The following is a 25599-nucleotide window of genomic DNA, read 5'->3' as shown; positions in this document are numbered from 1 at the left end:
ATAGGTATAATTTCTGTTGACATACATAGACAAGAAGTTTTTTTCAAATAATTCTGTCTTTGCTTTCCTTTTCTAGAATTATGCTGCTTTAGAAATCAAATTACTGTCTGAGTTTCTGTTAAAAATAATGTAAATTAAACTGAATAATGAATGTACCATAAATCCCATATTCACTAAAAAGGCATCATCAGATTACTGCTCTCCCTATCCCACAGGCAGTACATAGTGTAAAGAAGAGTTCTGTGCTGGAACACTACAATCTTATGAGAAAGTCTTTAAATCTTTCCAAGGTTTGCAATGTTTTGTACAGATTTTTTCCTTTGGTTTATTGAATGTTCAGATTTACTTCTTATAAAAACTATTTGTAAATTTCCAAACAGAAACTGATTGCTTGAGTACTGTCCAAGTATTGTGCTGATTCTATTTTACTATGGATGAAAATTCCCTAAGATCTTACATCTGATACTATTATTTGATTATCTATTCTTAAAATGTCTTTATATTGATAGTTACATGAGATTACTGGTAACAAGTAATTGCTCATTTCTCCTCTTGCAAGGAAACATTTACAGATACATCATAAAATGAAGTCTTGACAGATTTTTTCTGATAAATTTAAAACAACTCAATTGTCTCTGGAAAAGGGGATAGAACATAAACTGAATAATTTTTAATATATTTTTTCATTTAATAAACTGTTGTGACAGACCCAGACCAGTGGGGTACAGGAGTCTGGTAGAGGGCAAATATACTGGTCACTGGATGAGTAGTTTTCTGTTCCCTGAGTGACTAGACCTATTGGGATCCAGAAAGTGGGCAGGCAAAGCCCGCCCACTGCTAAAAGATCCCCCCCAGCCTAAGGGGGGGTCCACAGGACCTGGAGACCAAAAAATTACGGGGGACAACTAATAAAAGAACAGGGACAGGAGTGAGGTCAAAGGACCAAACGAAGCAAACCAGACGGGGACACCGAGCAGAGAACCCCGGACAGCGCCTACTGCTCCTCGAAGGCGTCAAGGGAGCCAGTGGATGCTGCCCAGAGGAACTCTGCCCGGGTACGTGAAAGAACGGAGGACCTGAAATACGCCCCGCAGTCACAGGAAACTCCATCGGCCAACCTCCGCACTCTGGTTTTATAGATGGCCAGTTTCGCTAGGGCCAGAAGGAGGTTGACCAAGAGGTCCCACGACTTTGTGGGGCGATGGATAGGGAGTGCATAAATAAAAAGGTGAGGAGAAAAGTGCAACCAAAATCGTAACAAAACATCCGTGAGGAGCCGGAATAGGGGCTGCAGCCTGGCGCACTCCAGGTAAACATGCACCAGGGTCTCCCTCATGCCGCAAAAGGGGCAGGTGTCTGGGATAGAGGTAAACCGTGCCAAGTACACGCCCGTGCTCACGGCTCCGTGAAGGAGCCACCAACTGATGTCCCCGGTGGGCTTCGGGATCAGAGCAGAATAAAGGCTGGCCCACCGGGGCTCCTCACCCTCCAGAGGTGGCAGAAGGTCCCGCCACTTCGTATCGGGGCGGGACGCAAGGGTGAGGACATGAAGAACATGGAGCACGAGCGTGTATAGATGTTTCCTTGGCGCGGTCCGGAACAGAACCGGCTGCAGATGGTGCAGCCGGCTCATGGCGAATGGATGGGGAGGGGGCCGGTTGGGTCCACGGGGCAGGGGCCCGATGAAAAAGTCTGGAGGGCTAGGAGTGGAGGGTGGGCGGGGCGTGCCCTCTCACAGGACCCGGTCGAGATAGTCCCGAGCAGCGGGTGGCAAAGCGGCCCTCACCTCCTGAAGTACGCGCCGGGGAGTACGAAGTCTGGAGAGCCCCATGCGCTGAGCGAGCGTCAGGAGATCCAGCCAGTCTCCCCGGTCATAGTCCAGGAGGTCTCCGACTTTGGTGACTTCAGCTAGGACCAACCTCTGGCGCACCATGGGGGACTCCGCCACCTGCACACGAAACTGGGGGTTGTGTAGCAGGGGCTCCGTGAGGAGATCTGCCCCCACGGTGGCCGCCACGGACCTGGTCACTGAAAACAGTTTCCAGGTCCGGAGGAGGTCCTGGTAGAAGACCGGCAGCTCAGAGAAGCCTCACGGAAGACCTCTCGGATGGAGACAAAGGAGCTGCCGGTCATATCGGAGCCCTCGGAAGCGGCGCAGTAAGGTGTGCGCCAATACGCTCCATGCCGGACTACCTGCACCATAAAGGAGCCTCTGCAGGACCTGGAGGCGGAAGACATGGACCTGAGCGTGCAGACACTTCAGGCCCTGCCCTCCCTCCTCCAGGGGTAGATGGAGAACCCCCGCAGAGACCCAGTGCAGTCCTGACCAAAAGAACTCCAGAATCAACGTCCGGAGGGTGGTCAGGAAGCCCGGGGCCGGGACCAGGGTGTTGCGCCGGTACCAGAGCATGGACAGGACTAGTTGATTGAGCACCAGTGCTCTCCCTCGAAGGGAGAGACACCGGAGCAGTCCTGTCCATTTCTGGAGCCGCTGCGACACGCTGCCCTCTAAACCTAGCCAGTTCTCCGGCGGAGATGGATGCGTGGCAGAAAGGTAAATGCCGAGATAGAGCAGTGGACCAGCGCTCCACCGGATGGCCTGAAGCGCGGGTGGGAGGGAGCTCGCCTGCCACCCGTCCCCTACCACCAGGCCAGAGCTCTTGACCCAGTTGACCCGGGTGGAGGAGGCCGCCGAATAGATGGTCTGGCAAACCTCCACCCGCACCAAGTCACCCGGATCATGGACCACGAGGAGCACGTCGTCGGCATACGCCGACAGGACCAGCCGCAGCTCCGGCTCCCACAGCACCGACCCTGCCAACCTCCTATGGAGGAGACAGAGGAAGGGCTCGATCGCCAGAGCATACAGCTGGCCCGAGAGGGGGCACCCTTGACGTACTCCTCACCCGAAGCTGACCGGTTCGGTCAGGGTCCAGTTGAGCCTGACCAAACACTCTGTGGAGGCGTACAGCACCTGGAGAAAACCCACAAACTGGGGCCCGAAGCCAAACACTCGCAGAGTGCCCAGGAGATACCCATGGTCCACCCTGTCGAATGCCTTCTCCTGAGCCAGGGATAGGAGGACGAACGACAGACCATCCCTATACCCGAGTTCCAAGAGGTCCCGGACAAGATACAAGAGGTCCCGGACCTACACAATGGTGTAGGTCTGGTCTGGGTGGATCACGTCCACCAGCACGGACCCTAGCCACAGCGAGATGGCCTTCGCTATGATTTTATAGTCCATGCTGAGGAGCGAGATGGGACGCCAATTCTGTAAATCGCGGAGGTCCCCCTTCTTCGGCAATAAGGTGAGCATGGCTCGCCTGCACGAAAGAGGGAGGACCCCGCCCTGCAAGGACTCGGCCCAGACGGTGACAAGGTCCGGGCCGAGGACGTCCCAAAACACGCGGTAGAATTCCACGGTCAGGCCGTCCATGCCCGGAGATTTATTGGTGGGCATGCGGTGGAGGGCTTCCGAGAACTCGGTCAGAGTAAGAGGCAGCTCCAGCCAGTCTTGGTCGCCCGTGCTGACCGTCGGGAGTTCATCCCAGAGCATTCTGCAAGCGTTAGGATCGGTCAGATCAGGGGAGAAAAGGCCTGCATAGAAGGCCCTGGCCCTCCCGCACATTTCCGCCGGATCCGTGAGGGGGGTACCGTCCTCTGCTAGAAGGCAGGTGACGTGCTTCTTGGCCCCCCCTCTTTTTCTCCAGGGCGTAGAAGAAGCAGGAGCCGCAATCCATCTCCCAAAGGAGGCGGATGTGGGATCGAACAAAGGCACCTCCGGCCCGATGGTCCTCGAGGGTCAGGAGCTCTTCCCGCTTCTCCCGGCACGCTCTGCAGAGGGATGGATCACCGGGGCTGGCAGCCAGACGCCTCTCCAGCTCTAAGACCTCCTGTTCCAACTGCCCTATCGCCGCATCCCTCAGTCGGCTGGCACCCCGGGTGTAGTCACGGCAGAAGAGCTGGGCGCGCACCTTTCCCAGGTCCCACCACCGCCGCGCTGAGGGAAAGGCATGCCGCTGCCCTCGCCAGGCCAGCCAGAACTCCCGGAAGGATGCCACGAAGCCCACATCCTCCAACAAGCTATTATTAAAGTGCCAATAGGCCGGCCCCATCCTCTCCGCGCAGAGAGAGACTGTCACGGTGGCTAGATGGTGATCTGAAAAAGGGGCCGGCCGAACGCTGGAGGAGTGGGCCCGGGAAAGATGGAAGCGTGACATATAGATGCGGTCCAACCGGGAGTGTTACGACCGATGGACCTCCACCCGGACAAAAGTGAATGTCGAAACATCATCCGGGTGGTGGTCGCGCCAGACGTCCACCAGGGAGTGATGTTCAACGATCTCCCGGAGGACATCCGCGGCGGCCGGGTGCTGTTCGGTCCCCGAGCAGTCCCGTTCCTCAAGGGTGGCGTTGAAGTCCCCGCCCAGGACCAGGCACTCGCAAGGATCCAAGGTGCCGAGGAAGGTGGATGCCTGCTGGTAAAACCACAACCTCTCCAGGCCCAATGTCGGGGCGTAAACGTTGATGAGATTAACCACAAGCCCCTCCATGCGGACCCGGAGGTGCAGCAGGCGGCCTGGCACAGACTCGGCGACCCCCAGCACCTCGGGCCGTAGGTCGGGGGAGAACAGGGTCGCCACTCCAGCCGTACGAACTGTGAGGTGGTTAAAATAGACTCTGTCCCCCCACTCCAGCCGCCAGCTAGCTTCAGCGGCCGGATCCGTATGGGTCTCCTTCAGGAAAATCACAGAGTACCCCCCCGTCCCGAAGGAAGGAGAGCACCTGGCTTCTGCGGAGACCCATCCTACAGCCCCGGGTGTTTAATGTTGCGAAGATGATCGGTGCCATGAGGAGGGCTGGGGGGGGATCCTCGCTAGCAGAGACACCCACGGCCTCCGTCGGGCCGCGCAACAATCCGTGACCTACCCCATAGGCGATTAAGGAGTCACGGAAGAGGCGGACCCATTGGTAGGCCGCGGCGGCCTGCCTCCCAGTCCTCTTACCCTCCCCCATGAGAGTCCTCGCGGCCCGGAGGATCTGATGGAAATCCCTCCATCGCTGGAGTGCAAGCTGTACTTTGTTGCGGGAGCCACAGACGTCCTCAAGGAACTCCCGTAGCTCCTCTCTCAGCGTATGGGGGGGTGGGGTTATCGATCTATGGCTATCCCCCAGCGGGGCCCCTGTCATAGCCCCGTGACCAACCGAGACGGACAAGCAGGGGGCAGACCCTCGACGTGGCGTCCGATGGGCTGGCGCCACGTGGCCCGCCTCAGATCCTGGCTCAATGGGGGGTGGCGGAGGGAAAATAGTAGCCCCTGGTGGGTCGGGACAGGGAAAAACAAATTCCGCTCCTTGGGGGTCATCCTCTGGGATACAGAAGGAGACGGCCCCTGGGGCAGCAATAGCATCATGGGAAGTGGAGGGGACAGGGACAGGGTCGGTGTCAGGGGCATTGTCGGAGTCAGGAATAGGGACAGGGGAAGGGGCGATAGTGGGATTGGGGGCTCCAGCAGCCAGGCCACTGGGTGGGGGGGGTGGCACCCCACAAATGGGCTCAGGGATTTGCGGGGAGGGAGGTGGGCCCTCCACGATGCCGGGTTCGTGCTCCAAGGCAGATGGTAAGGCCACGGCATCCGTAGGTGGAGAATCAATGATGGGCCCCCACCCAGGAAGGAGGTCGGCTGCCCCTCAGCCACGAGGGAGTCCCCTGGCGACTCGGGTCCCGGTTGTATGGCACTGGCCATCGCCGCAAGAAGCTCAGTGGCCGCTAGCGGGGTGCCATCTGCGGCCGGGTTACTAGAAGAGTCCAGAGGCTCCTCGGAGGTGGGAGTGGAAGCAGTGGGTAGGGGGACGGAACATGGGGAAAGGGGGGCCGAGGCGAGGTCGCTCATATCGAGGCCCGCTGGCAGAGGGTTGTCCTCCCCCTGGGTAACTGGGGTCAGACCCAGGGCCTCGATCGCCTCATAAATGGAAGGAAGATCACCTTCCACCACCCCAGGGCTCTCCCTGCCTGCACCCAAAGCGACGCTCGCCTTGGTGCTTGCAGGGCCTTCAGATTGTAAGGGGGCGAGAGGGGCTCCATCAGGGGCTTCCATAGGAAGGGACACCGGAGGAGGGGTAGTGCTTTCCTCTGATGCTGCCACGTCTTCCCTAGCCGGTAATGGTGGACAAAACCCACCCGGGGGCAAAGCGGAAGGCTCAGCATCGGTGCCCCCCTTCCTGGTCTTCCGGGGGGGCTACCGCATCAGATGGAAGGAGCGGAGCTCGAGCCTTCCACTTGCCCCGCTTCCTCTGTACTAAGGACCAGCCCTCCATGGCATCATCCGGGGGCTGGCTAACAGGGGTCGGGTCAGGGACCAAGCGCGAAGGCACAGGGACTCGGGGAGGTAATGCTGGGGCAGCATGTAGGAGGGAGGATTCTCTCTGGGGCATGCCCTCTTCTATGCCCGGCAATATCCCTACCTCACCCTCCTCCACAGGCCCCGCCAGATCACAGGCGGCAGTGGCGGGGCCCTCTCACTCGTCTAGGTGCACTGGGGGAGATACCCCTTGGGCCCAAGCGGGAGCGTTTTTGGCCAGAAAGGAGGAGCGGCGGCTTCGGGCACTGGGCAGCTAGGGACACCGGCGACAATGGGACCGGCGCCCTGCCTGGGCTTGGGGGTCCCGGATGTCCCTCCGTGCCGGGCCAAGGGGCAGTCCCTCCAGACGTGTCCTATCGCCCGGCAGAGGTAGCACCGGGCCTCCCCCGCTGAGTAATGCACCCGGTAGCGGGCCCCCTGGTAGGGGACCAAGAAGGACCCCTCGAGCGCCTCACCGTCACGTGCCGCCGGCAGCAGTTGTAAATGTACCTGCCGGCAGAACGAGAGGACGTGACGGAGGGCGGGGTCTTTGCAGCCCAATGGGAGAGGGCTGACCACAGAGATCGGCCTCCCCAGGGTAGAGAGGGCGGGTAACAGGGCGGCATTTGGAAGGAAGGGAGGGACAGAAGTCAGGACCAGTCGGGCGCCCAGGTCTTCTAGCGGCTCCAGGGGGACGTACACGCTCCCCACCGCCAGGCCCTTCTCCACTGCCTCCTGGGCGGCGGACTCTGATGATAGGAAGAAGACGACCTTTCCATACATCTTGGAGGCCTCCACAATGGCCGTGGGCCCCACCACCCTCGCCAACGCCCGCACGTAGGTCTCCACGTGGGGCAAGGCGGGTACCAGGAGGCAACGGACGTCGTGCTTCCTGGTCAAGGTGGGGAAGGGGCTCCGGCCGCTATAGATAGTAGCAAAGGCGGTGGATGGGGGAGGTGACATAGCGGCAGGCGGGGGAGGCGCCGCCACCTGGGCGTATGCCCTGGGAGCTGGGGGTGAGACACCCACAGAGCTAGTGGAGGGAACAGCAGGGAGGGATGCCGCGGCCTGTTGCGGGGCCGCGGCAGTGGGGGCACCCCCTGCCATGGAAGGCCTGGCTTTTTTAGCGGGGCCTTTACCCTTCTTTGTGCCCTGGCCCTTCCTGCCAGCTGGGGGGACTCCCCCAGAGTCAGAGGGGGCGAGGGACGTGGCAATAGCGGAGGTCACCTCGTTACCCACCGCTGGCGGTGCTCCAGCAGGGGTGGTAGTAGGTGGCTCGGCAGCGGCGGTTGAGGTAGAGGCTAGGGGGGATGATGGTGGGGCGGGTGGAGGAGGGGCAGCAGGGTCTGCCCGAGGGGTCTCACTCTCCTCATCCCCTGCCATAATGAGGACGGGGGGATAGCAAACACTGGAGGGGGGGTAGGGAAGGGGGAAGCAGGTCGACCACTCCTCCCCGCTAGGCTGTAGGCAGGGGAGGAGGGCACCAAAAAAAGGGGGAGGATGGATGGGGGGGGACTATCAAGGGCTAGGGGTTAGTCACCGACTCAGGGAAGGTTTCCGGCTCCTCTTGTTGCACCAAGGAAGGGAGGATATAACAGCATTGGGGGGGTGCAGTGTGATAGAATCAAACTAAAACGGGGAGGGGCACAAGCGCATAGGAGGGGACATGGGCGCACGAGGGGAGGAGCTAATCAGGGCAAGGGGACCGCAGGGGGAAGGGATCAACCAGGCGGGAAATGGGGCAGAGGAACCATGGGGCTAGCTTCGGAGGCTGGGGTGGGTCAAACAAAGGCTGCAGAGGGAAAGGGTGGGGCAGGCAAACAAACTGGAGCTAGCGAGGGGCTGGGGCAAGGGGGAGGGGCAAAAGGCAGCAAGGGGCAAATGGGTAGGCAGCAGGGGCAAAGCTGGGGGCTTGTTGCAGGGGGAAGGGGTCAGTCAAAATGGGGGGGTACGTGCACCCACGTGCGCTTGCAACAAAAAGAAAGTCCTTGGAAGCTGGCTGCTGTATCAGGCCCAGTGGTGGCAACAGGGCATAGCAAGCTTAGGTGAGCAGCTGAAATCCCAGAGGCAGGAGCTTGAGGTAGATGGTAAGTAGCCAGTGGGGGTGGTGGAGGGGGCAACGATGATGGTGGTGGGGGAGGTCGGGGGGGACACAGACCAGGGGGCAGGCTCCACACCACACCCCCTGTTTCCCACAAACACAGTCTAGACCCCCACCACAAGAGCACAGTTCAAAAGTTACTCAGTCCCTGAGAACCCCCTCCACGGTGGTTTGTTCTTACGCGCTCCCCTACTGGCAAATGGTCCTCTTCTCCTTCTCCTCCTCCTCGGGGCTCCAGCAGCTCCCAGCAGCAAACACAGCAGCTTTAGGCAGCAGTCTGGTGGCCAGCAGGAAGGACCCTTCTCAGGTGTCAATGATGGTGGTGTCCTCAGCAGTAGAAGCAATGGCTGGCTCCCTCCCTCCCCTCCTCTGGGGAGTGGGCCAGCAGCCCCCCCTCCCCCCCCGGGGCTGTAACTAGAGCAGTAGCAACCAAGGGTGTGGGGAGGTCTAGCAGCCAGCCAGCCAACAAGCAGGTAGCAGAGATGGTGGGGGGGGGGTTAGCCCAGCCAGGGGAGTAGCTGGAGCAGCAGCAACAGACAGCAGATGTAGGGAGAACCCAGGGCCTAGTAGTAGCAGGAGGAGCAGCTCTCTACCTCCCTCCCTCCAGGCTAGTGGGGTACAGGAGTCTGGTCAAAGGCAAACACCCTGGCCACTGGATGGACAGTCTTCTGTTCTCTAAGTGACCAGAGAAGGGGCTGCACTAGAGTAATCAGGAACCTGCTAGAACCAGTTAAGGCAGGCAGGCTAATTAGGTCACCTGGAGCCAATTAAGAAGAAGCTGCTAGAATCAATTAAGGCAGGCTAATCAGGGCACCTGGGTTTTAAAAAGGAGCTCACTTCAGTTTGTGGTGTAAGGAGCTGAGAGGGTGTGCTGCTGGAGGACTGAGGAGCACAAGTGTTATCAGACACCAGGAGGAAAGTCCTGTGGTGAGAATAAGGAAGGTGTTTGGAGGAGGCCATGGGGAAGTAGCCCAGGGAGTTGTTGCTGTCATGCAGCTGTTACAGAAGGCACTATATACAGCTGCACTCCACAGGGCCTTGGGCTGGAACCTGGAGTAGAGGGCAGGCCCGGGTTCCCCCCAAACCTCCCAATTGACCTGGACTGTGGGTTCTTCCAGAGGGGAATGTCTCTGGGCTGTTCCCCAACCCACATGGTGAATCTCTGAGGAAAGAAAATCTGCTGATAAGCGCAGGACCCACCAAGATAGAGGAGGAACTTTGTCACACTGTATTGATATAATTGCACTACTATGGAGACCCTAAAGAGCTCAGCATTTCATGTATTTGTTTTTCTGCCAGATCTTCATTAATTAATTGATTTACTTGTCACTTAATTTATCTGTGCTTTTAAACTATGCAATCTGTATGACATTCTTTGTATAACAATGAGTTTCATTAGTCTAACTCAGTGGTTCTCAAACTATGGGTTGGGACCCCAAAATGGGTCATGACCCCAATTTAATGGGGTTGCCAGGGCTGGCTTATACTTGCTGGGGCTCGGGGCTGAAGCCTGATCCCCACTGCCCAGGGCCGAAGCTGAAGCCTGGGGATTCAGCCCTGGGCAGCAGGGTTCTGGTTACAGGCCCCCTGAATGGGGCTGAAGCCTTTTGGCTTTGGCTTTGACCCCTACCATGCCCAGGCTTGAATGTAGACCTTGGACTTTGACTTCCCCCCTCGGGGCAGTGGGAATCAGGCTTTGGTCCCCCCTCCTGGGGTCGTGTAGTGATTTTTGTCATCAGAAGGCGGTCGCAGTGCAATGAAGTTTGACAATCCATGGTCTAACTACTACACTTGTAACTTTTGACTGATGTCTACAGAAGTTATGGAAAGGCACTTCTGTGATCAGAAATTGAAACACACACATACATAAGCTGGAATGTTTTTAAAATGAGGGAAATCACAACTTTATTCAGATCTGCTAAAATCCTGGTTTCATATTATTTCATTAAACATCCATCATCTGTTGTAATAAAATTTCACGATTTCATCTACAATTGGACACGATTCTGCTCCCAAACAAGTCAACAGACAAAGTTTTGCCATTTGGTGTCATCAGGAGTAAGAGTCAAGAGCTTCTACTTATAGTGATTACTCAAATGAGGTTAAACGATTTAAAGGTACAAAACACAAAATGGCAACTCACTGGTTAAATTTAACTGCTTTAAATTTGGAGCCAGACAGTAAAAGTCAACAAATGGTGTGTGTCACATAATTAGGTTTTCATTCTGTCCTCTTCAAGTTAGATCCATTAACAGCAATAGACTGTCTGTCTGCTGTCAGTGCCAATATTATGAAACATGTTTACCTTATAATGTTTCCATAGTGTTGGCCCAAAATAAAGTATGCTTTCATTTCTCTAAGTGCTTTTTGTGCTTTCAGTCTATTAATCTCAGGAGACTTTTTAGAAATGGTAAAGGGATGCTAACGTTTAAATATTTATACTATTTAAATATAACTGCTTTCCTCAGCTCTACAGCTGCCAGAGCTGTTTGTCAGATCTGCTTTCCATACTCTCTCTCATTTTCTTCAAAGATATTCCCTTTTTTCTTAGCAACAGTAGTTTTCTAACATTGGCCAAAATTCATTATAAAAGGGAAACAATTATAATTATGATCAATAGCCATTCGGCACGATCTGCTCTCGGTAATTCAGAATCACACACTAATGGCCTGTCTACAGTTAGGTAGAAAAAATAACTTTTCTACCAATCAATTTATTACATAGGTAGAGTTTAAAAAAAAAATGCTGAGCTGAAATAAATCAATTTTTTTTTTGTGGTTTAGCATGATGTTCAAGATCTGAAAGGGTATATCAGATACAAATAAATGAAAAATGATTGGTGTCATTAAGCAACCGGGTAATATACCAAGAAATTCCTATAATGAGTGTCCTCTTACTTAGAATTACTAGCTTAAAAAAAATCAGTAATCAAACTGGAAATAAACTTGCACACAGTAGATGAAAAATGATCTAAAAAGTTTTCTGTTTCCTCAGAGGAAGTGTATTATGTGTAGACCCTATATCTATGTAGGCCCCAATTCAGCAAAGCATGTAAGCATATACTTAACGTTAAGCACATTAATAGCCCCAATGAATTCACTACTTTGTGAAAATGTGCATTGACTGTTCACAAGCTTAAAGTTAAATACATGCCTAAGTGCTTTACTGTATCAAAGATTGTATCTTATAATGCGATGTTAGATGCAATAAAATCATGACTATAGTAATGAATACACATGGTGTTTAATGCTATTGTGAGATGTATTATAAATAGTATAGTATATTATTCTAAACAGAAATTTGAGGTGAGTATATTCAGTTTCTTCCTTAAAACGTGAATTATTAGGGTCACATAATATAAACCCCTCTGCTATAATGTTTTGAAGACTATGTTCCTTCAGTGAAACTGCTTTTGTGAATAAGGATTACTTGCACAAGTCAGAGTCCCAGTATTGAGCCACAGATGTGAGCAAGTGATAATATAGCAAACACCCTTTAATTCTTCTTGAAGATTGAGAAATTAATTGTCTGGCTCTCACTTCAGATGTTCTTCTGAAAAGTAATGGCCCTTCATCTAATAAAATTATGGTGTTTATTTTGCAGCTTTACCTCAGATGTATAGGTTGCATCTTTTTAAAATATAATCTTAAACAACTGAATAAATGTGATTGCAGAGGTAAAAAGGGTAGGCAATAAAATACACATTGTGAACTGAAAATAAGGAGGAAATTGATGTGTCCGATGTGAGACTAGTCTTTGGGGAGATGAGAAAAATAAAAAAGGGTGTTAAAAGAAAACAAATTAATATAAAATACAAGATCCTCTACCAAAACACCCCCAGAGTACATAAACTCATATGGTCAACTTCATAAATGGTACAAGAGACACAGCAGCAATTATATAAATAAGTAACTTTTTAAGTATACATTCATTTCAATCTTTGTCCAGCTATATCAAAAGGACAGGAGACATTTGATAAGGTTTTATTCAGGCCACAACTTTATAATTAGATGTCTGGGACTACCCGGCAGATAAAAGCATACAGTGCAGGTAACTTCATATTCATTCAATAATTATCCAGGGGACTTCTGCCAGCTCTCCCCCCACCCCCCCATTTGTAGTCCCCCTTCACCCTCCCCCTTTCATTCCAGATCACACAGCCAACCTGTTGCTGGGACCTTACCAGCCCCTTTCCCCCCTGAACAAGGGTTAAGGTGAGCTATAATAAAGTGGGGTTGGAGCCTCCCTATTCCACCACTTTAATCAACACCCCTTCTTAATTTCTTTTACCAAGCTATTTATCTGGTCACTCTATGCCTTCCCTATGGAGTACCTGCACGGGTCATCTGCCCCACACTTACACAATGAGTTGTGACCTCTTAGCCTAACACCCTTCCCTATTCACCATAACAAAGCCCTCCCTGAATCTACTGTGGGAAAGGCAAAAATAAAAAGCCACAACCACTCCACATAGGCCAATCTGGAGGAGGGAAAAATTACTTCCTAGCCCTCCTAAAAAGGAGTGGCTAGCGCAGCACCCACAACAGGTCCTAACTCATGGGTCAGCAACCTCTGGCACATGGCCTGCCAGGGTAAGCACCTGGTGGGCTGGGCCAGCTTGTTTACCTGCCACGTCCGCAGGTTCGGCTGATGGCAGCGCCCACTGGCCGCGGGAAGTGGTGCGGGCCGAGGGATGTGCTGGCTGCTCTTTGCCACCTCAAGGGGAAAGAGGGTGGGTGCTGCCTCACCTGCTGCATGGAAAAAGGGCTTCTCATGCCCAGGCTTGCCCCTTTTTAACTCCTCCACCCTTCCAGTCCCAGAGGGTGAGTCAGTGTCACCATGCTGACCCACGCCCCCTTTTGCAATAGCTTCTGACCTCTCCACCCAGAACCATAAAGCACTGTTCCCTTTCCCACAGCAAAGCAGATAACAGCCCACCTGCTTTAAAGGTGTGTTGCAGACATTTTTCTGAAAAAAATAGTTTAAATGCTGAGAAGTTTATCCCCAAGCATTAACATTTAAAGAAAATTGGAACCTATGATTTAAAGTCAAGAGGACTATTCACAAAGCATATTTGCTGAGGTCTTTGCAGGATTGGGGCTTTCAATTCTAAATTCTTAGGCTTATATCTATGTTTTTCTAAATGCAAACTTCTGTCTCCCTGCAGACACATTTTTATATTATTGTGGCTACTCTTCAAAGAAATGTTTATAGTTATTTTATTTGTATGTATCTTTTTATAACAGAGCACCTATCCTGGGCTCCAGGCATTTTGGCCAAAAAATAAAAATAGTTCAGAAATGAAGCCAGTAAGTGCTCCTCACCCTTAAGCCAGAGAAAGAGATTTATCGTAATAAAATCAAGTCCAAGCTATGTCTCCTGCTACCACAGACATCAGCTCAGAGTGTGAACCTTCCTCTTCAAAAGCCAAGGTAAAGAAATGGGCCTTACAGCATACCCTGAAGGACTTTAAATTCAGATTATTTCAAACAGTATGTTCTAAAGTTGAGGGTCACTCACAAAGATAATCTTTAATCCTTGCAGGGACACTAGTTCTATATCCTCTAGTGACTGAGGATGCTGATGCAGTTTTACACATGAAGAGGCGGTCTCTTAGGTAAGCAGGACCCAGACCATTTAGGCTTTAACAGGTCAAAAACAGTATCTTAAATTTCACCAGGAAACCAATAAACCACCCTTGAGATTACATTTTTCTCCTAAAATACATTGCACAACAAGGGGGGTAATGCAGTCTGCACCAGCTTGAGTTTTAAGGTTAATTTAAGGAAATGTCCCATGTAGTAAGTGTTTCAACAGTGTAATTGCGGGGAGACAAAAGCAGAGATCATGGTAACAAGGTTCATATCCAGTTTTATCTGGATTAAGCTTCAGCCAGTTACTTCTCATTCATACTGCAACATCTGCCAAACTTTGCAACAGATTATTATTAATTATTAGTTATTATGTTTGACAGCAATGGTCAAGTGATATGGAAATACACAGCTGGGGGAGTCACCAGCATATTTGAAACCAGGGCCTCCTCATTAACCTTCCCAATGGCTCCATGTAAACATTGAATAGGAGGGAAGATAAGATGGAGCCCTAGATTGCCATCTGTTAAGACCAGTAGAGGTGAATAGAACAACTTAACACCACTCTCAGAATGCTCAGGGTAGCCATATACTTGATTACTAAAGTTTACAGAGAAGTAAGCAGCACCTCATGATCTGTGGAATTGAAGGCAGATGACAGATATAAAATGTCAGCATAGACACCTGCTTATCATCTATTGCCAGTGCAGTTTCTGTCCTGTACCCAGAATATCACGGTAAAAGGAAATCTGAGGCATCTAGATGCTCACATGTTTTTCCAATAGCCTCTAGTCTTAACCAAAATTGTAATATATTTAGACAGATTGCCAGCATCAAGTGTTAGTTTCTTGAGAAAAGCTGCACAGTAAGTTCCTCTAGAGAGCTTCCCCTCCTTTAAGAAACCATTCACAAATCCCATCATCAAACAACCCAGTTTCTCCCTGCTGTCATTCACCAGCCAGGAATGACATTGATCCAAAAGACAGGTTGTGGGTGACAGTCTCCCAACACATCAAGTGATTCAGTGAGTATCATTGGCCTAAACTCAAAGCTTAATCCTTGTGTCTTCTCCAGATTTCACCCTCTATCCAGAGAAAATGACAGCTTGGATGTAATTTGCTTCATTTTTATCTCCAACGTAGTAAGAAATTTCCTCTTTACAAAGAGGACTGAAATCCGTCTGAGTAAGAGAACAAGTCACCAAAACTCCCCAGCACTTGAAACAAATCTTATGATCTTGGTTTTGTATATATTGTGGTAGAAGCAAGGAATTTTTTTTTTTTTGTCCTACTAGTCATCCACAGCACAGGAATTCATAATATTTTTATGATGCAGTCAGCTAACTCTAACCAGATACTTTTTTTAAAATATAACTCATTCAGCTGGCTCAGATCGACAGGTGTACTAACCATCTTCTCTCTTTTTCTCTCATCACCCATTGCAGTATATCTGCATACCAAAGTGGCCTATGAAGGTGAAAATGAAGAGGAGAATTATCATGGTGACCATGAAATCATGAGCAGAATCTATCCTTTGAGGATAAGATATTCATCAAGTCTATTGTAATATGCCATTTGCTCTTTTCTATCTTTAGCTGACATCTCCACACATAAATGACTCTCTTGCTCACCGACTCAGATTAGCAGATGACAGCATCTTTCCTCCTTGTTTTTGAATTTCATGGGACTCTTGAAAAGCAGTTCTGTATGCTGCTTGAATTTCTCCACTCCTGTGGAAATTTCATTCTTTCCTATTTGATCATGAGCCACTAAACTCCAGCATATTCCACTGCATCCAATATGTCCATTTCCTTGCTGTTATTGCCCTCAACTTTTAGCACTTCTAGGTGCCCAACGCAATCTAGTATTTTGCTTTCTGTATGCAGCAGCTCTGCATCTAAGGAGTTTTTATTCGGAGAGTTCCTCAAGTAGAAAACAAACCTTATTGGTGCTACGCTCGGACGTTGAAAAAAATTGCCCCACAAGAACAATCTGCATTTCCCCAAGATTAAACTTTTCTGAAAATGATCATGCTGTATCTGATCTGTCAGTCCTTGCCTTAAAGGAAACCTGTACAACACCTTCAAAAGACAAGCCTGGGAGTGTAAATTCATAACTTTGATCGGCACTAAAAAACATGGTATTAATAAAGTAACTAGATTTATGGTTTATTACAACAATCTGTAACCCACTAACCCCCCTTTTTTGTCCTATGACAGCAGGGGTGTTACCTGGCCATTTCATCTTGAATGATATGCATCTTGAATGATATGCATCCGAAGAAGTGGGCAGTAGCCCACAAAAGCTTATGCTCTAATAAATTTGTTAGTCTCTAAGGTGCCACAAGTACTCCTCATCTTGAATGGTCCCGTAAAATATGCGTTAACTACTTATGCTAAGCAATCTGTTCCAGCTCATTTAGCTGTGTCACTCAGGGTACACTTACACTGCAATTAAACACCTGCAGCCTTCCCATATCCGCTAACTTAGGTTCACAGATCTTTACAGGGCTGCAAAAGTTGCAATGTAGAGATTTGGGCTTGGGATGGAACCCAGGCACTGGGACCCTTCCCCATCATGGGATACCAGAGCTTGGACTCTAGCTCAAGCCTGAACATCTACACTGTAATTTAAAAAGCCTCAAGAGCCTAAGTCAGCTGACATGGGCCAGCCATGGGTGCTTAATTGCAGCATAGACAATGTTTAATTTGTGCCAGGGTTGAGTTCTGGCACCTCTAGGCTTAGAAGTTTATAGCTCCGGCACCTCTGGGCTTGCTGCCCAGAGTTATGAATATAAAAATATTGCTTGAGCTCTGGTACCTAATTGCATGAGCCCTGGCACCTCATTCATTATAAATTAAGCAGAGAGCATAGCTGAACCCTCTGAGTACCTTTCCCAGACCTAAAGAAGAGCTGTGTGTAGTTTGGAAGCTTGTCTCTCTTACCAACAGAAGGTGGTTTAATAAAAGATATTGCCTCACCCATCTTGTCTCTTTAATACCCTGGGACTGACATGGCTAAAACTACCCTGCAAACAACTGCCAATACTGTCAGCTAAATAGAACTTCTAGGACTATTTGTAATGTTGCCTTCTAGTGACTCTCAATAGTGCTACACATGGCATCTTCACTGACTATGTAGGACTCAGATTTATCTTGAACAATTGTGACTTGACAACCACAAATCTGGGCCACTGGAACAATTTATAAAAGAAAGAAAAAGAAAAAAAAAAGCGCTTTTAACTACATTTTTTAGAATGAAAGCTAAGCTGCCACATGATTTCAGTTATCACTTATTGTATATTAGATTAATCTAAAATCAGGCCTTGCATTCTTACATCTGTTGAGTGTAACTTGATCAACTATAAATATTTTTTCAGTAGAATAGAAACATTTTTTTTACTTAGTATGAGAAGATTGCTTAAGTAAAATATATTATTACCAAATGTAGAAACTGCTAGCACTACCTACTGGTGGAAATGTAAAACTGAAATTTATCATTTTAATCTATGTAATATTATATTGGGTTATGATGGAAAAGAATAGCAAACAGTTATAGTTCTCATATTAGTTAAACATCTTGACTTTCATTAAAACTATAGAATATTTTAATTTGGGGGCATTTTGTTTGTTCTAGTTCATTGTCTCTGGCTTTTATCTTTCTCTCCCTCTTGTCTTCCAGTTGCCATATTTTTTGTCTTCTCAGTGCAGATCTTCCATCCAAATTTTCCGCTTTCCCAGTCTATCTTGTCAGTTATTCTCTCTATATCCATCTTGGTCAATGCTTTGAAGTCAATATCATCAGCGAATCTGAAGTTATTCACTGTAGTGTCCAGGAAGTGGATCTCTTGTGTGGACTGGTCCAGGCCGAGGTTGATGGTGGGATGGAAATGGTTGAAATCATGGCTGAATTACTCAAGAACAATACATTTAGGGACAATGTATGCCGTCAACAGCACTGCTATGGATACCCGCATGGCCCCACAGTATGCCAACATTTTTATGGCTGACTTAGAACGCTTCCTCAGCTCTTGTCCCTTAGCACCCCTACTCTACTTGTGCAACATTGATGACATCTTCATTATCTGGACCCATGGAAAAGAAGCCCTTGAGGAATTCCACCATGATTTCAACAATTTCCATCCTACCATCAACCTCAGCCTGGACTAGTCCACACAAGATATCCTTTTCCTGGAAACTACAGTGCTATTAAACGTAAACACATAAACACCACCCTATACCGGAAACCTACTGACCGCTATACTTACCTACATGCCTCCAGCTTTCATCCAGATCACATCACACGATCCATTGTCTACAGCCAAGCTCTAAGATATAACAGCATTTGCTCCAATCCCTCAGACAGAGACAAACACCTACAAGATCTCTATCAAGCATTCTTACAACTACAATACCCACCTGCTGAAGTGAAGAAACAGATTGACAGAGCCAGAAGAATAACCAGAAGTCACCTACTCCAGAACAGGCCCAACAAAGAAAGTAACAAAATGCCACTAGCTGTCACCTTCAGCCCCCAACTAAAACATCTCCAGCGCATCATCAAGGATCTACAACCTATCCAGAAGGATGATCCCTCACTCTCACAGAGCTTGGGAGATAGGCCAGTCTTCACTTACAGACAGCCCCCCAACCTTAAGGAAATACTCACCAGCAACCACACACCCCACAACAAAAACACTAACCCAGGAACCTATCCTTGCAACAAAGTCTGTTGCCAACTCTGTCCACATATCGATTCAAGGGACACCATCATAGGATCTAATCACATCAGCCACACCATCAGAGGTTCATTCACCTGCATGTCTACCAATGTGATATATGCCATCATGTGCCAGCAATGCCCCTCTGCCATGTACATTGGCCAAACCGGACAGTCTCTATGCAAAAGAATAAATGGACACAAATCAGATGTCAAGCATTATAACATTCAAAAACCAGTCGGAGAACATTTCAACCTCCCTGGTCACTCAATTGCAGACCTAAAAGTTGCAATTCTCCAACAAAAAATTTCAAAAACAGATTCCAATGAGAAACTGCAGAACTGGAATTAATTTGCAAATTGGACACCATTAAATTAGGCTTGAATAAAAACTGTAAGTGGATGGGTCATTATACAAAGTAAAAACTATTTCCCCGTGCTAATTTTTCCCCTACTGTTGTTCACATCTTCTTGTCAACTGTTTGAAATGGGCCATCCTGATTATCACTACAAAAGTTTTTTTTTTTCTCCTGTTGATAATAACCCACCTTAATTGATTAGTCTCGTTAGAGCTGGTATGGCAAAACCCAGTTTTTTCATGTTCTCTGTGAATATATATCTTCCTACTGTATTTTCCACTGCATGCATCCGATGAAGTGGGTTTTAGCCCACGAAAGCTTATGCCCAAATACATTTGTTAATCTCTGAAGTGCCACAAGTACTCCTCGTTCTTTTTGCTGATACAGACTAACACGGCTACCACTCTGAAATACACCCCTTTGTTTAAGACATGCTTGACCAATTGTGCCTAATCAGGTCTATGGGAGTTTGAATATGTGCTTTTAACATTACACAAAGGGAATTTCATAGCTTTACACACAATGTCACTACATACAATTCACCAAGATATTATTGACCAGTGAGATACGTTTTCAAATGATACCTTATAAGGGATATTTTTACAAAGATTCTTACAATAATGTATGGGACATGAATACAGAGTTGTATTTGGTCACAGTCCTGTCCCCAATAGTTGCAGAGGAAACACATCTGGAGCGTCTGAATTTGGGTCCTTACCCATTAGAAGCTTTCCAGTTCCCATTTAAAATAGGTGTGTTTGTAATTTTTAAATCTTCCCATTTGTTCTGTTAGTAATCTAGAATATTACAGAGTTCATTTTTAAAACACTTCATTTCACCTTTAAAGAAGCATGACAACTTTTCAAACCAGCCTTCATGAACCCAGGAGTAACCCTTGAAGATGACATATGGTACAGACGTAAATGAGGATCCCTCCCCCTACATATTTTATTTGTCAGCTCAATAAGCTCAAGAGACACTTCTCTGACTCTAAAGTGTCTTTATAAAACTCTCCGATTCTAACAGCTCATTCAAGCATAAGGAGTTCTAACAATTTACATTTTGTTATGATTATAATGTAACACACTGAATACATCATTTACAATTATATAAGCAAGGTCAATGTTCTTCATTCTGACCAGCGTACCCTGCTGCAACATCTTTCATAACTGATAACCTTAAATGATTGCCACCAAAGTGATCTGTGCTGAAAAGCTTCTTTAAGTTACACTATCCCACTCATCCATCTGTTTAAAACACAAAGCTGCTGAACAACATGAGAAAAATGTAGACTGCAGTGAGCCACCGATTTATGTAAGAATGGATGAAAATCAATTTTCTCAATGTTACGCGAGGCTGCTGATTTCTTAAATTGAAATATTAACTTTCAGTTGTTTTTTTGACCTAAGTGTATTTAATCTTCAAGGTTTGACTACATTCAGGTAGTTCCTATTTGGTCCCTATATGCCATTGCTTTAAGTAGTGCAAATTGTAAATAAAATACTACTACTCAGAGTAGGTCTACGTGGCAATTTGAGGTCTGACTGCAGCATGAGTAGACAGACCCACACACTAACTGCTCTAGTGCAGCTAACCATAATAATGTAGATGCAGAAGTATAGGCTTCAATGTGGGCTGTTCAAGCATACTAGGATTATGCTGTGTACATACTCACCTTCCTGCATCTACACTTCTATTTTTAGCCTGCGCCAGGGTAGGTAAAGCTAGTTCAGGTATGTCTAGTTATGCAGATAAATACCTCTGGCTACAGTGTAGACATTCATATAATTGGTAGCATATTACACTCACATTGCACATATATAAATAACTAACCCAGAGTGTAAGGCAGTGGAGAATAAAGCTCCTTGACTGAAAACTACCGTCATCCTTCTTGAGGTGTGCCAGTTGCCAACTCATCACTCAGCAATCAAATGTGGCCACCTCAACTTGTCATTTCAACTGGCTAATACAAGAAGAAGAGAATCTAATGTGTAATCATTACACATTTCAGTATAACAACTTGAGCATGCTTCATGTTCATGAATATTTGTAGCCTAAGCTAATAAATAGCTCCACTTTCCATTTCAGACTTTATTATAGTTTTTGTTTGATTACAACCAAGTATCCTTACAATGATTAAATTGACTAAGATATATAAATCCTTTTGAATCTCATTGTATTGTTCTTCATTTATTTGTTCTGTCTCCAATTTTACCTTCACCTACATATCTGGATATTTCATTCCCAGTGGCAGCATCCAAATTATTGGCTAAAAATATATCTTATGAGCAGAAATTTTAAAGTTGATCCTTGTGGTATCCCGCCATTTCCAAAATAAAAAGTTTCTCTTCAGGCAAGATACATATGCCTGTCTTCCATTTTACCTCCTATTTCATGACTTTTACCTTAGACATTAATCTCTGATATGGTACCTTGTTAAGTGCTTTTTGCCAATCTAAATATAATACCATCCACTGAATTTTCCTTATCTATCGTGGCAGTAATATCTTCAAAAAACTCCAGCAGGTTAGTTAAGCATGACCTCTCCTCCCTGAATCTATGCTGGCTATCCTTAATCAAACTGTGCTATTCTTGCTTTTCCCTGCACATCACACACCTCACATGAAAGTTCCCATAATCCCTCCTCTCTTCCCTCCAGCTGATAAATCACTGATCTAGTTTCCTAGTTTGTTTCTTGACAATTTAAAAGGAAGCAGTGAAGTGATGTTTGACACTTCTCAGTACTCAGGAATCTCTCCTGAATGCAGTGATTTTTAAAGATGTTAATGAAAAGTTGAGCAATTACTCAACTTCCTAACTTGCTTTCTTTAATACTCTTTTAACTGAACTGTGAAACTAAACCTGGAAACACTTGAAGACCTGTAAGGCAGTGGGAATATTCATTGAGAATATTTCCCATTCAAAGGTCAGATATAGTACCCAATTTTTAATCTATTCTGTACCAGGCCCTCTTATAATCTGAGGTAATGAGATGAGGTTGTAGAGTTAAACACTCAAAAAGCAGGAAATTAAGTTAAGATTGTATATGCCTGATTCATCTGCTGCAGAAGAAAAAAGCGACAATGCCTCTTCAGCCCCTTCAATAGCTACCGAAATAGCCAAGGCTCCTGGATTAGGATGAAGAAAATTATCATAACCTTGCTTTGAAATCTGATAAAAGATATCAGACATTAGCCACAGTCAGAACAGTAGTAGGGTATTGAGAGATCTCTTTTCTGGAGTATGAAGATCCCTCATGAATCAATAAGAAAATCCATCCCTTTTCTGCAATGCCCAGAATATTATGTCCTTGATGAGATCTTTTTTCATTAGCAACGAAAGGTTTCTGGGGCAGAACATGTTATATTGTATTATTGGGCTCTGGGACACTCATATCCCTGCTAGTGCACAAGTCAACTAGCATGGTCTACCACCAGCAATTATTCCATTTCTCTGAAGCATGGTTCATGAATGCCAAAGTGAGAATCTGCAGGGGAGACCAACATGAATTCCACAACTCTGAGAGTGTGCCATTTTCTAAAGCTGCTTTTGAAGAATTACCATGTACTCATTCATTTAAAAAAAAAAAGCATTTTGCTGCATTCTAGCTTTAGTGCTTCAAGCTACTCATTAGCATTATGTTTGTTTACTTTTGGTCCAGGTATTAAATGTTCAACAGTAGATGTCAGAAATGTGCGAGTGATATTTTGTCACTGATAAGAAAAGACATTGCCTGGATCTCACACGTTTGGAAAAACAGTAAAATCTGTTTGTAGTGATGTTAAATGAAAAGATAGCTAAAAGGGGTTCAGAGAAATATATTCTTGGGATCATTTGTGTCTGGCCCATGTACTGGTGTGTAAATAGGGAAAGAAAGGATGTAAGGAACTTCACCCACACCCAGGCATATTCATGCCCTTGAATGCAAGTACTACTGGAATCTAACACTGCTCCTGGCACTAAACCCCACAGAGTGGGAAGGAAGAGATGGTGCCCCCTCTGTTTGGGCAGGGAAAGATAGACATGGGCACTCCATCTCTTCCAGGATGGCATGACAACCACTTTCCCTGGGGCATCTGATGCTATTTAGCCTGATTGAAGCATAGTATTTCTGGAGTTCCTATCTGCATCTTTGCACTTTCCCTTACCATTGCCTGTAACTCATTACTACTATTGAGCACCTGCTGCTACACTGCGCCCTCAGGCACAATTCTGAGTAGCGGGTGTAAACTACATCACAACAGAAACAGCCATGGGAGGGATCGTGATTATTAAAACCACAATTCTTCCCCGGCCCCAGTCTTGCTTGGAAAAGCTGAATGGGAAAGTAACTTGCTGCATGGCTGGATGCACAAGGAGAACTATACTGCAACTTAATTCTCCGTGCCACGCCACGCCATGTACACAGAGGGACATGGGTCAATGGCCCGCCCCACTCACTGCCGTTCACAGCCCACTTGCTTTATGTGCAGAGCATCCAGGACATGTCCCCAGTGCTCCACAAAGGGCCCAGACCCAAGGTCCGGACAGTCTGAAAAGCTGCAAAGAGGGTGGGTGGAGGACTTTTTCATCTGCACAGCTGCATTAGATTAAATACAGTCCAGCCCTATATAACATAATAAATGAAATATTTTGTCTAGTACACTGTTTAATAGTCCTTAAAGCCAGGATTATATGACAGGTAATATATTTTCAGAAAGTTTCATGTGTTTTAAAGTAAATCTGGGTGCTACCAGCATATCAGGTGTCCTGAATGCCCTAATGTTATCAACTCAGTTCATTCTTAACAATGAAAAAGCACAGATTGCACTCATCAGAAAAAATAATTAGTCACATAATTTTCTTTTAAATCTTGATCTTCATAAAAAGAGAGTTTTAATTACTTGCAGGAACCCATTCCGATGAAAAATCAGCAGCTCCCACTAACCTTGAGAAAGGACAGAGCGGCTGAAATGTTGATATTCTGTTCTCACAGAGAAACTAAATATTTAAATGATAATGGGCCAAATTCAGCACATGCATACAAGGGCTAAATTTGACTTAACTTATGGGCCAGATTTGGCAACCCTTGCTCCTGTCATGCAGTGCCTTCTCTCCATATAGTCCCATTGAATTCAATGGAATTACTCACAGATTAAGGTGCTATCCAACATGAGTTAGGATGTAAGGATGGCAAAACTACATCCCACTTGAGAAATTACCTCTGAGAGGAATTCATTTTGGGTAAATTGTTGCATTTAGCCACAACCCTGTGCTGAGGGCAATGTGAATTGCAATGTCCCAAACGGAGTATTTGGGAGACATTCAAAATGCCACCCAGATATACCGAATGGTACAAGGGGAGAGAGTACCTTGTCACTTCCCTTTGAGGGCCATGTCCCTGCCTATTCCCTGTCCCTTCCACCCCCTTTTTCATTAAATTCCTCCAGTAAGACAGCAAGTTACTGGCAACTCCTATTCTGTCCTGACTACAGAGCTGCTTAGATTTGCAGCTCCTACCTGGCCTGCACAATGAGGTGACAGGTGAGCTTCTTATTCCCTTTACCATCCTATGTGACTGTAAGCTGTGGATACACTCTAGCCCTCTATGCCTGTCATTGTACATGACATAAATGTAAATCTACAGTTTCTCTAAAAAGTAAAGACAGTAACTATCTACAGAGGAAAGTGTGCAAAATGTTGAAGGTTTGCCTTTTATTTAGTTGATTAGCAGCTCACTTTTTTCTAATCAGCATTTTCTTTTGATATACGGTGATTTGAATAAAATGTCTATAATATTAAATATTAGATTTAGATTTCTGGGCATAGGAGAGGCGCAAGTTTCCTCCTGCACCTTCTAGAGGGAGCAAGAACTGTTAACAACACTTAATTAAAACTATGCTAACTGCAAAACACTTGAGTAACTTTAGAAAGAAAGTTGTCCCAAGAATAAATTGAAGGAGCTTATACAGTAAGTTTATAAGAGATATGATCAGCATGGATACAGACAAGAAAAGGGGATATTTATTCTTAGATCTATATAGGCTGTCTTAAATTACATTTTGACTGCCAATGATTTCTCATCACATTCTTGCATTTCTCTTGCTGCATTTATAATGAAACTTCAGAACTTTACTTTTGAATGTCAGGTGACATTTAGGAGCTTCTTCAGGACAGGGTGGTGAAGCACTGGAATGGGTTACCTAGGAAGGTGGTGAAATCTCCATCATTAGAGGTTTTTAAGACCAGCTTGACAAAGCTCTGGCTGAGATGATTTAATTGGGGTTGGTCCTGCTTCGAACAGGAAGTTGGACTAGATTATCTCCTGAGGTCTCTTCCAACCATAATCTTCTATGACAGCACTATACTGAAATACATGGAATAAGTTGCACAATAAGATACTACTCAATGTAAATAAAAGGGGGAAGAGGGCGTAGAATGTAGCCCTTAATTTTCAGTCATGTTTCAGTCTAGGTATTAAGGATAGCATTTGTTCAGTCTACACAA

The sequence above is a fragment of the Trachemys scripta genome, chromosome 1 (assembly GCF_013100865.1).
Source record: "Trachemys scripta elegans isolate TJP31775 chromosome 1, CAS_Tse_1.0, whole genome shotgun sequence".
NCBI classification, from domain to species: domain Eukaryota; kingdom Metazoa; phylum Chordata; order Testudines; family Emydidae; genus Trachemys; species Trachemys scripta.
Note: the sequence above shows the minus strand (reverse complement) of the source record.